The following is a 12604-nucleotide window of genomic DNA, read 5'->3' on the forward strand; positions in this document are numbered from 1 at the left end:
TCAGAGCTTTTTGATGAAAACAGTAACCTACTGTTGTTGGGAACTACACTGATGAGAGCAATGAGTGTGACCCAAAATATTAAAGCTGCTGCCTGGAAACCCAAAACAATGAGAGCTGAGGGGAACTGCAGTGTGATGATCATTTTCTGTGGGTTTCTCACTAACTTTTTCATTCTCATACTCCACTGTTCGTCACAGAAAATATTGATTACTGGTTAAATAAGAGGTTTTGTGGCTGATTTGTCCAACCAGGCCACTTAACCACCTTCTCTTCTGATATTATGGACCTCAGGGCAGTTGAGTAGCCTATACATAATATTACATTATGCATCTGTGACGAGCACATTAGACGGCTCAGGCAAGACCATACACATATTTGCATTTGAATATTTGTGTATACAAATTTCCAACCAGCTAATCCATATCCTATTTGATGTGATCTCGGCCGAGCAGTGGTGTGTTTCTGCAGCAGAGAGCGCTCCTCCATTGGCCAACAGGCAGCAGCAGAGGGAAATTCATCTGTCCCGTCCTGAATGTGTGGAAGGTAGCGGAGAGGAGGCGGGGAGTGTGGCTGGATGGGACCGACTGCGCGGAGTGTGGGAGACCAGGTTATTATGCCGAACAGGCTGCAGCTTTCCTTCCTTGACTCCTCATCTCTGATGAACCCTGCAGAACCAACTCTTCATTCATCCCGACAGAACATCTTTATTCTGAGAGTCTCGTCTCGTTGGGAGAGAGGTGGATGTATTTGACTGACGGGTGCCGGCTGAGGCGCGCTGCGGACAGACAATAAGTGCGAGCAGTCAGACCACAACAAAAGACACAAGGTGAGAATCGTTTCATCCGTGTACAAACAGAGCGTATAAGAGCTGGTTTCTTTTTCTTTTTAACAGTAAAACAACATGTAGTTGTGTGATCACCTGTAACAGCGTTTTCTGGCGGTCACACGCTTCGTTTTGTTATCTTGCATTGTCAATAACTTGCAGACATTGCTCTTATTTGGCACTTTAAAACACGTATCGTAGACTTTTTGCTCTATATTTAGGCTATACAAAACTCCTGTGGAGAAACAAGTCCTCTGTGATTATTCATTACATCAGTGTTGATTTGAGGATAAATGAATCCCACCCTTCCTTAAACTCACCTACAGCCTATATATCTGACCTGATTTCTGCTGACTGAATGTCAGCTAGATGTTGAGGCGTTGACATGTCAACATAAGTGTCCTGCTGGTCAGAAAGGTGTAGCCTGCTGGAGTCGTTCATGGTGTTTTAGACAGTTTGAACACACTGAGAGGAGAGGGATGAGCGGGTACTTCAGTGATTACCTGTAACGCACCTTGATCTGAGAGGATGGGAGAAATAAGAGTCTGTATTTTTGTACTTTCTTTTTAAAAGTAAAAATGACTTCTTTCCTTCTGGCTCTGTGGTCAGCTGGCCTGCTATCCTGTGTGTGAATATCCTGTTTCCTGGACCAAACAAACAATGGGGAGGCAGGCATGGCAGGCATGTGATATCCTGTAAGGGTCTTGTGTCACCACACACCATGAGAAACAGGAGCAAAAACAGCATAAACAGAGCTCCAAAATATAAGCTGTATAAAAAAAAAGTAATGTGGTCTGACACGTTCTTCCTCAGTGTCATTCATTTGTTGTGACACGCAGCAGGCCTGGCATGAGGAAGCCCAGTGACAGGAGGTGTGCGAGTGATACAGAACAAAGGCACAGCACTGGTTTGTATGGGCGACTGTACTGAGTTTGTGCCTCATGAGAGCAACATGTGCTGCCTCTTTCTCTTTCTCTCTTTCTGACACACACACAGAAACAAAGTGCAAAGGCAGCGCTGCTTTGTGTTGACTCTAGTCTAGGATGTTCAGCTGCTTTTAATGGGGTCAGCGCTTCTGATTCAATAAAGCTATTAACCGTCACAGAATATTCCAACGCCGCTGCTCGGCACAGATAGGAGGCATTTGCCAATCAGGGCCCATTAACAGCCTTATCCATATACACAAGGCAGTTTTTGAAAGGGTAAACACCACATCCACTCCACCTGAGGGGTGCGACCTTAGCTGATGATGCGTTCCCACCACCTCTCATCCAAACCCCTGTTTTGTGTTAAGAAATTGCTCATCAGCATTTTTCTCTTTTTTTCCCACGTCTTCATAATAACACCCTCTGATTTGAAAGAGAGCATTTGTCAGTTAAGCCATGTGATACTGTTGTCAAGCAGGTTCATATAATTCAACACTTCTGCTTGAAAACAAGCTCCCTGCCAGACTGGTTCCTGACAACAGACAGATCAAAGTCTCGGTCAAAGTCTGGCGTGTGACAGGGGAGAATGTAAATAGAAATCCTTGGGAGTTAAATCAATGTGTTTTTCACATGCTGGTTTGATTTATGGTCAACATTATGAGTTAATATTCATTTATTTATTTAAAAAAAAAAGATCTACCTGAAAGCTCTTCCTTTTGGTGTGTAGTTGGTTATTTCATGGGAAGAAAGTTTGCAGTTTGTTCAGAATCAAAGCAGAGGAGAGACAGACATCACAAAAAAACGTTACTTAAAGGTGCTCCAGTGGTTTAATATTGCACCTCCATGAGGTTGGACAACTCACAAGAGACAACCTCTAACAGTCAGGCCCTAATGCAGCAGGGGTGGAGAAGTCCTGACCGCATGAGCACTAAAAACTCTACAATATAATATCAATGAATGATTTTTCACATAGCTCTGGAGTGTGGCGGAGTGTCCCTTTAAAGCAACTTTAGCTGAACAGCAGCCACTGCTAAATGCTAAACTACTGTTAGCGTTTTAGCTAAATGCTAAGTGTATAACACTGATAAATAGTGTGTTTTATAGCTTATAAACTCATCTCTAAGAAGAAGAATGTGTTATGTATTCTCTCAAAAGTTTGATAGTTTCACTTTAATTTGAATATTATCTAAGCAAAAAGATGTCACATCACTCTTTGATGGGCAGGTGATATCTAAGTGCAAAGCAAAACAAACAGCAGAGCAGAGGGCACTTAGCTGTTGTCACAATTGGAAAAAAAAAAAACTTGGATGTTGTGGATTAGCACTTTCATAAATGTAAACAGGCTTTCTGCTGGAGGCCTAATTCAGGGTCAGACACTGGAGTGTTTTCTAGTTGATGCGTTTGTGGGTCAACAGTAATCTATAGGCTTTACAGTGGAAATCAATTCAGATCCCCAGTCCAGAGGGCACATCAGAGTGAAGAGGGTGCGTGCTTATTTAGTGAAAATGATTTTGGGAAAAAAAAGGTTTATCACAAATCTATGTGCATAGTCCTGCTATGTTTGCTGTAGATGTCCTGAGTGCATCTACTGCCTTTGGTAACACAATCACTGAACACATGGTTCACACTGAAAGTTGTGTCAACAGGAATCTGTTCCTCATTGGCTGTGAACCAGCTCAGCAGTGTACAGACGCTACATCTCTTTTCCTTGTTTCACGTCTGCTTTGTGCCCTCGAACAGGACATCCTTAGTAAAACAAAGAGTCTAGACCTTAGTTTCACATGCAAACCATAGACATTGTGAAACATCCAGCGTTCATTGTGTGTTTCCAAATTTACGATTCTTGTATACAAAAAATACCACATGCAAAGAGTTTGATGGGAGAAAGAAATATGGTTGTCTTTTGTTTGATTTCTGAGGGATTCGGTCCTGTAATATGTTTATGTATAATGTTCTCTTGTTTATTTCCCTTCAGAATAAAACAGAAAACACTAAGATCAGCCCTGGAGAGTGACTCTCAGCTGGCTGGGAACTCCTCTGGGAGTAAGTTTCCATGTCATTTAGATGAAAGAGACTGCATAAAAAAAAAAAAAAGCCCCAATCTGTTTAACAACAGACACTTGCCAGCTCATGGACAAATTCCTCTCAAAATGCAGCGCTCAAACTCACCTCCTTATGAATTATTTAAAGAATGAACACAAGTATGGATTCATAGGTTACCCATGTGTTTCAGTGGCTATTGACCCACGCACTTCAGAGTAAAAGCCCCCGGTCTCGGGGGATTTTTAGTGGGAAATTAATCACAATTCCAACAGTGCATGATTTAAACCAGTACAACAACATATACAAATTAGATGAAACAGCCAATCGCTGATACATCATCATTTTCCCATCGTGAAGACAACTGTTTTAATAAGAATCTGGACAGAAAGCAAATAATAAACTATGGGTTAACTTATGTTTCGCTCTCCAGTAGTAATCTTCATTTCTGCTGATGTTAATATGTAGCAGTCATGTTTTGCTTTGATAGTGACACAACATGATGCATGTATTTGAGTTAAGTAAATTAATTGTTGCAATAACATTACAGAGCAACTAAAGCCAAACAGTGATCTCAGTCAAGTGTAACAATTCAGATACTGTCTTTCAAATGATTTTCAACAAAACATACAGTATGTTATTTTATAAACAATATTTCAAACAAAATATGGTAAAATCATTATTCATAAAGAAGGAGGATTGCGCATTGTAGTTTAGCCTGTGACACCTTAGTACAGAGCCAAAGTAAAACCAGAACCTCCGGTTGTTGTTCCAGGAGAAAGAAAACTTCATCACACTGATATTTGTAGACTACAAATCTAGTCCTGCAACATATTCTGATTCTTACTCATCAGTATGTCATATGGTTCAGTCTGCCTAGAAAGTGATGGTACATCTTTAAAAAAAACAATGTAACGCATTAAGTTATGCATCTAGTCGTCAAATTCCCATGAATCTGAGACTGTTATGGGTTAAAGGTCACGTTGCTTAACAGCAGAGATAACAGCTAAAAAGTTGGCAAGGTGGTGGATATCAGAGTTAAGTGAGAAAAAGTTAATATGATGTATAATACATATTCTTGTGCTGGGAAACCTTTATGGGAGTAAAGTAGTAGTTTTTTGGATACTAATGAATTAACAGTTTAAATTCAAATAGTAAGTGATGTAGGAGATACTCATTTGTCTTATGGACAGAATGTTTGCAGAAAAAACAATAAAAGAAACCAAGGTTATAACAAGCCCCAGAAATCAGCAGATGGACAGTTTCGAGCTGCAACAATTAGTCGATGATGTGATAAGTTAATTGACAGAAAATGTATTTGCTATCTGCTATTTTGATAATTGATTTATCAAGTCGAAGCCAATTTTCAAGCACAAATGCAAAATATTTGATGGATCCAGCTTCTACAATGTGAGCATTAGCTGCCTGACATTACAGTAATTAAAAAAACAAAACAATTTTTAACCGTTGATCAGACAAAACAAAACATCTAAAGTCGTCCCCTTCAGCTCTCGGATATTGTGACATTCACTACTTTCTCATGTTTTATACACCAGCCATCTTCATTGTAACAGCCTCAGTTCTTCAAACATAGATATTGGAATGCAACTTTTGTAACTTTCCAACAAGGACAGTTGCCCAAACAATGCCTACCCAGGCCATTTGCCAGGTGTGCAGAGGTGAGAGGGTATACAGGAGCTGAACTCTTAGACTTCCTATTTAATTTTTCATACAACTACTTCTGCCATTTTTTGTGTGTATAACCAAGTGCAACACTATGAATGGCTTTAAGGAGAGACTGACCAAATTTCTGCCTTTGTTTTGTCCTCATTCATCACATCTCAGTCCTCGCTGTAATGGCATTTGCCTTTTATAGGTGTTTGTTTGAAGCACACTGAACCCTTGAATCTCCTGTTACATGTTTTGAAATGTTACAGCTACAGTGTATGAGGTTAGAAAAACAGGAGTGTTTAAGGAACAAAAACATAAATGCTTTTTTTTGTTTTTTTTTGTTGTTTGTTTGTTTGTTTGTTTTTGGAAATGTATCTAGATCTGTTTGTCTATCCAGCTCTCAAAAAAATCCTAACATGGTATGCTACTGCACAGGTGAGCAGGTGAGATGTAGCAGGGAGCACCTTCCTCCTGGTGGGACCATCCACAACCTGCGGCAGTAGAGGAGGCCTTGAACCCAACAGATCTATGTAGTGTTACACTCTAGAACAGAGTGTTTGTGTTTGCCTCCTCCCCCTCCTCATGTGTCTCTCAGACTGGGATGTAATTGCTGTGAGGCTGAGAAAATGAAAATAACAACAAAGCAAAGCCCTCTACCACCTTTCCCTCTGTCTGTAGTGCTGTCGGCCTGCCTAGTAGGTTTTGGAGAGAATGAGTTGTTGGGGGTGGTGGTGGGGGGGTCCTCCCTAATTATGCTGCTTATGTGCCTCTCTCCATCTATCCATCCCTCTCTTGTGATCACTCTCCATTTCTTCCCATTTCCCTCTCAAATACACAGATCACATACACACTCTCTCTCTCTCCCTCTCTCTCTCTCTCACATACACACACACACATTAGGAAAAGCTGTGAGGTGATGATGTAAAGGGCATATTTGAAAGCCAGAATGGTAATGACCAGAATGAGACTCCCTGCACTGTGAGTGTGTGTAAGGTAAAGGAGGGGGAGCGACTGAGCTGCTATTATTACCCTCTCAGGCACAAATAGAGAGATACATGATGTCGAGTTTGAAAAAAAACAAACAAAAAAAACAACAACCCTGCTTCTACAGCAGACGTACCCCACGGCCTTGGATCCACTGTGATCGATAGTGCGCAACGGTTAAAACCCCATGTGAGTGTTTCACACATTCAGTGCCAGAGGGGATGGAAGCACAGTAAAGAGACACGCTAGAGACTTCTGAGAATATGTGATGATCTGAGTGCCCCCCCCTCCCCCAAAGTAATTTCCTGTTCAGTTGCTGTGCTAGATTATTTCTTTTTTCAAACCTTGTGTCAATGAGTTAATTTAGTTTGCTTTTATTGTCAGTGGTTTTATAGTTTCAGAGCCATTACAGTGCAGTGTGTTAGACAATGGAGATGGAGGTGCTCACACAGAGCTTAGCATTCATCATTAATGGAGTGTTATGTGAGCTTCCTCTTTTACTGGGTTAATACTGGAAACCAACACCCCCACCTAGACCGATACTCACACACACACACATTCACTAGATCCCAGACGCCACTCGCCCTCCAACTCCTATCCCCTTCAGTTTAGAAAGAAAGAAATCATCCAGCTGCAGTCACCTTCACCACTGCAGCTAGGGATAAGGAGGAGAGGGGGGCGGGGGGGGGGCAAGGGAAGTCATTATCACCTGCCCCGTGGACCGAAACCGAGCACCCCGCTGGTCCACTCAGACAGGCCAGGCTGAGCCCAGTGACAGGGACAGCGAGCCGTGGAGAGAGAGAGAGGCCGCATGTTAGCAGTAACATGCAGGGAAGATGTAGGTGTGCGGTGATACAATGGCGAGGAAACCACGTTAGAGGAAACCCTGTAATTTTATTGAAAAAGCTGTCTTTGATCTAGAGGTCTTTTCAAAGTTGCATTGTGTTGCTGAGAGGCTTGGCTACCTCCTTTTTGAAACACATGGGTTGTCCTGTATGAGTGTGTGTACACCCATCCCCCTACTCTACTGTACTCCATTGTAACAGCAGGATACAATAGCTGGATTTGTCACATGTACAAAAGCGTGCTCTCTCAAGACGAAGACGTGTTGTGGTGTCCATCTGCAACATTAGCTCCTTCAGTTATAGTCAGATGGTAGAAATTAATGATGTCAGGACAGTGTGTGGTGATACTGTGGCCTGGCAGAAAGCTGATATGGAGATGGAGTGCAGGGCACGGCTGTAACAGGTGTCAAGCTCACTGGGAGGAGGGATAATACTGTATCCCCTGGGGAAGGCAGTGTTGGGTTAGACTGGGGGAAATGAATGGTGGTGTTAGCAAGTGGGCAAATACATGAATAAAAGAATGAGTTTATTAATTGATGAACTGATAAATTAATTTAATCATTTCTCAAGCAAATTTCCAAATGGTTATGGTTCTATCTTCTCACGTGTTTGCTAGTTTTTTCAGTTTTATTTAATTGTAAATTGAATGTATCTGGGTTTTGGACAAAATTGGTAATTTCAGTAGTTACTTTGGGCCATGGGAAACTTCTTACTTTTTAATCAAAAAGAGTAATCAGTAGATTAATTCATATTGGAAATATACAGCTGAGTATCACTTTAGGTCACATCACAAATTATAATCACGGTTTAGAGGAGTTTAGAGTGTTGCGGAAATCAGTAATATTCATTTTAGTTGCTACGTAAATTTATTGTGATTGAGCTCAAACTGAGATGAGGCCAGATGAAGCTGTTAAACCTTTATCGCTGTGTTTGACATTATGTGGCATGTCCCTTGATTACCATCGAACCCCTTGTAATTTATTTAACTGTCCAGATGACTGATGATCGGTGTGGTTGGCCATAATGAAATGTCATGCATCCCTTGGTAATACTAACTCCACCCAGACAAAGCTTTTACAGTGCATGTGGGAAACTGATCTGGATTAAGACAGCCTCAAACTATTGTAGCTGTCACTTATATCAGAATAGTAGTAAGTCAGTAATTAGATAACATATAGCAGAAAATTAAATGAAATATTTTACTTTCAGTAGTTTTTGTTTTCAGCTGATGCTACTAATTTGTACATTCTTGAAATCTGAACTGTTGAGATAAGTGAAAACACTGTACAGAGCAGATGTGGCCTTGTTTATTACAGATATGGCGAACACACAACAATGTTAGCAAGCAGTTGCCTACACATTCAGCAGACACAAGTTGTGTTTCAATATTCACTTTCCTTTTAGCTCAGTTTTGGTCTCCACCAACCCCTGACAAAATGGTCTGGCTCTTTTGCTGCTATAGATTGTCCACTTTTAACTCTCTAGTTGCAACTTTCTTTCTGACAAAGTCCAAAGATTTTATTTTTTGCCATTTGGTGCTCCTAAAGTGGGTTTTTTTTTGTTGTTGCTGAAAACAGCAGCCTGCTGCGAAATGAAATGAAGTTCATGAGAGCTGTGAGAGTGAACCAAAAACATTCAAGTTGTGGACCTTAAAACCAAAACAATGAGCTGAGAAATTCTAAAATGCTGCAGAGCTGAGGGGATCTGCGGCATCAGGTGTTAATTCTCTTTTGGTCCATCTTTGCAAGCCAAACCTTTCATTCTACATATATTCATTTGACCTAATATTTTTTCAGTTGCTGCTTCATCTCCCTCCCTTTCCTCTTGTGCTGGATCTTTGTCTGTTACTTTACTTTGGTTTTGCTATTTGAGGTCAGTCGGTGAGATTTTTCTTTCTTCTGTTTCCACAGCAACTCTGAGAATATTTGTACAGTTAAAACCTTAATTTGTTCCCGTTATGTCTTTTCTAACCAATAAAATATTGCAAAGCGACGAGACGTGTTCTCCAGCAGCTGTTTCAGAATATTCGATGGGTTAAACAGTGAAAGTATGAATTAGACACAGCAGCAGTAAAGCAGGAACAGATGCCCAGTTTTGAGGCTCTTTGCTCTACAAGCTCTACCTACTTATAAATCCCCATTTGACTCTCAGTGAACTCACCCTCCCTTCAAATCACAGCACCTCTTGAAATCGCTCTGACAGAGCTGGAACCTTTGAGAGCTTTCAGCCCATTGGGAGCTTTTGTATTTAAACGGCAGGACAAAAATAGAGGTTTTCTGCCATGTTGGTGGTTGGATTCTGACAGGACAGTGGCAATATTCCCCTGAGACCACTCGCTCTGTGATGTCTATTTGAGCCACACAGGTTCTGCTGTGTGCCTGTGCAGCATGTTAGCTCGCAGAGTTTTCAGCATCATATGGATCAGTTGTGATTTTTTTCAGGCATGTGTTGTCTGCTCAGATAAGGCCATGTAACTGATCTGATTATCTAGTTAGTAAATTGGAATGAGAGTGATAAGCCAGAGGGTCTCATTACTGTACATCATCTAAATGCAGATATCAGCTGCCGGAAGCCTAATTGCAGACTAGCCGCAAAATGGATTTAGACATTTCAGTGTGTCTATACAGTATGTAAATGTATTGGTTTAACTGAAGGGAGCTACAACCCTGGCAGGGGTTTTTAGAGTTCATGGCTCTAAATGTGTTAAGGGCACAATTTCATGTATCAAATTAAATCAGGTTAATATAGATTATAGCTGCCAGATCTAAATTCAGACGCCAACATGTCAAAGTGGAGATCCACTAATAGGATGTTACAACTTTATGGTGAAGCAAAAAAAGGAATATCCTTTGTTTTTAGCATTAGTATTAGCTAAAAGTTAAGGCTTGATTTTGGCTGTGTGGCTCTTAAACTACTGTTTTAAGATGGTTCATAGGAACTGTGACCTTTTCCTGGTTCTCCACACACTCTCCCCCGAGCATCATTCGCAATTATGGATGGAAACTGAACAGATGATTGTCTTAATTCATTTATTTTTTTCCAACACAGCCTGTTATTCATGTGCATTTACAGAACAAGGACAGTCAATATTTCCCAGTGTGGCTCTGAATGAAAACAGCTTTGTGCTGTCAACATCCACAGTGAACTGTTGGTGAACTGTGAGGGTTTATTGCATACAGATAATTTAAAGTCATAATCTAAAGTCATAAAACATTATAATGTGGATGCTTTTTAAAATATATCTGGCTTCTCAATTTTAGATCTGGAACCCTCTTCATATTTATTCTTTTTTCCCAGAAATTTTAATATCATATTTATATTAATTATATCAAGTTTTATAGGCTATGTCTCAGAAGCCAAACCGTTTAAAATGATTCTGAATTTTTTTTTCTCCTTGCTATAATTGCTCCCCCTCCTTTGCCTCAAGGCTCATTACAGCCCCTCAGTTGTAGTGTCTCCTCCCCTCCCCCTCCTTTGCGTCATCTACATTGCTTTCTCTTTGTTTCATTCGGACCCCTGTGGCGATGTCCACAGTGACCATTCATATTTTCCATCACTTGGCTATGATATTGAAAACTAATGACACAAGCGCTTTATGGTCCTTGTACGAAATGTCGAGGCAAATCTAGGAACCCACAGTCCCTCGGGGGAATATTTTGTTGCAGCAGACAGTGTGAGGCTGCTGGCTGACACTGCGGCCTCTGCCTCCCACACGCTTCCCCCTGTCTGACCTCCTCCTCTTCATAGCATCTGGGTTATACACACGCATGGTTTGTCATGGCCTGTGGCCTCTGGTGTGACCCTAAGCCCCGTCCCATACAGCAAGAGAAGCTGGCCCCAAATCCCCAGACACAAACAGCAAGCCGATGGGTGGATGGTGGCAGCATCAAGCCTGAGGCCCTCGCCTCTTTCCCTGCCTTCTTTTCTTTCTCTACCCCCTGCCTGGCCACACAAAGCCGGGTTTGACTGTACCGCCTAAAAACACACAAAAAGCTTTTCTGTCTCTCCATTCATTTGCCTGATGGAGCTTTATCACATGGTGTTAATTGGCTGTAATTAAGATGTCTTGTGGTTTCTTAAATAGATGCAGTGACAATTTCAGTCATGACGGATAATGGCAACCTCTCACTTACTGGCATGGTTTTCAAATCTGAATCCTTAGGGTAGACACATCTTTATAAAATTGGAGTTCCCTTTGTTGTTATTTTCAGCTGGAAATGAAAGACAAGCCAGCAGTGTATCTAGGGGAGAATAAACAACACAAAGATAAGCTAGAATACATGATATTTCATTTTCAGGATACTCATATGTCAGACTTGCAGTAGCAAAGCCCATTAAAAGATGGATTATAGTCTATGCATGACCAGAGATGGCCCTCTTTCATGTTTTATGAACTTGATCTATTCATGTATGATGTATGACTACAAATCTTCCTCCTGTGAAGTGTCATGATTTCTGACAGTTGGGACCACCTGCTCCATTTCTAACAACAAGTGACGGTCAGGAAGTGTGCGGACAGGGTCCTGTGAGGCAAGGACATTATCAATGGAAGTTAACCATCCTGCATATGTGTGTGTGTTGTGCAGTGTGTCAGACATTCTGCATAGAGAGTCTTCCATTCAGTGCGTCAGCTGCAGTCACAGTATGTGGCATAGCTCGTCAGCTGTAGGCCCGTGTGGATGACAGCTGTTTGCCTGCCCTGCTCAGGCTCTGTTACATTCACTCGGAGGCCTTCCCCTTTTAGACAATTAATCTACCACTTACTGTACACGGTAATTGCCATCCCATGTTGAAATGAGCCCGGGGACAGGGAACTGTGATGATCTTGGCTACGCGGCTGCCCCCTTCATGCCCTGTCTTGTATTCTCAACAGATTCAGGCCTATTAATGCTGAACTTCTGGGACTGAACAGAGCAGCATGTCAGTCTGTATTCTTATTAAACTTTCAATCCAGGCATCACAAGTGAATGAGGCCCTTATATTAGGAAAAAGGGCATGACATTGGCATAAAGGTAATAGGAAACCCCTCCAGAGAACATAATTTACCACACAATTTCCACTACTAAACGTATTTTATCTTTTGGTCCCCCAGGGTTGTGTGCTACTCGATTTCCCCATCTGCTGGCTGTAAAGAGGAATTGCAGCATGAACATTAAATATGTCAGCCACCGCTGCACTTCCACAACAATTGATTGTACTCTGCCTAAGGGGAGAAAGCATAATAACAGCTTGAAAAGAGTGAGCCTGTAAGTGAGCACAGTCTTGTGTGCAGCACATGACTTGTGTAGAGAAATGGAGCGACACTAGAGTGACA

At 41.5% G+C, this 12604-nt stretch overlaps 1 protein-coding gene across 4 annotated transcripts in view; it reads left to right on the plus strand.

Moving 5' to 3' along the window:
- The first annotated feature begins 732 nt into the window (after positions 1-732).
- The window catches only part of frmd4b (FERM domain containing 4B), a 41565-nt gene continuing 29693 nt past the window's right edge, over positions 733-12604 (plus strand). For all 4 annotated transcript variants that reach the window (XM_022744843.1, XM_022744841.1, XM_022744842.1 and 1 more), the window contains exon 1: positions 733-827. The gene's annotated coding sequence lies outside the window, so the exon portion shown is untranslated. The remainder of the gene's footprint in view (positions 828-12604) is intronic.

This window comes from Seriola dumerili, unplaced genomic scaffold (assembly GCF_002260705.1).
Source record: "Seriola dumerili isolate Sdu_G_001 unplaced genomic scaffold, Sdu_1.0 BDQW01000088.1, whole genome shotgun sequence".
Classification (NCBI taxonomy): domain Eukaryota; kingdom Metazoa; phylum Chordata; class Actinopteri; order Carangiformes; family Carangidae; genus Seriola; species Seriola dumerili.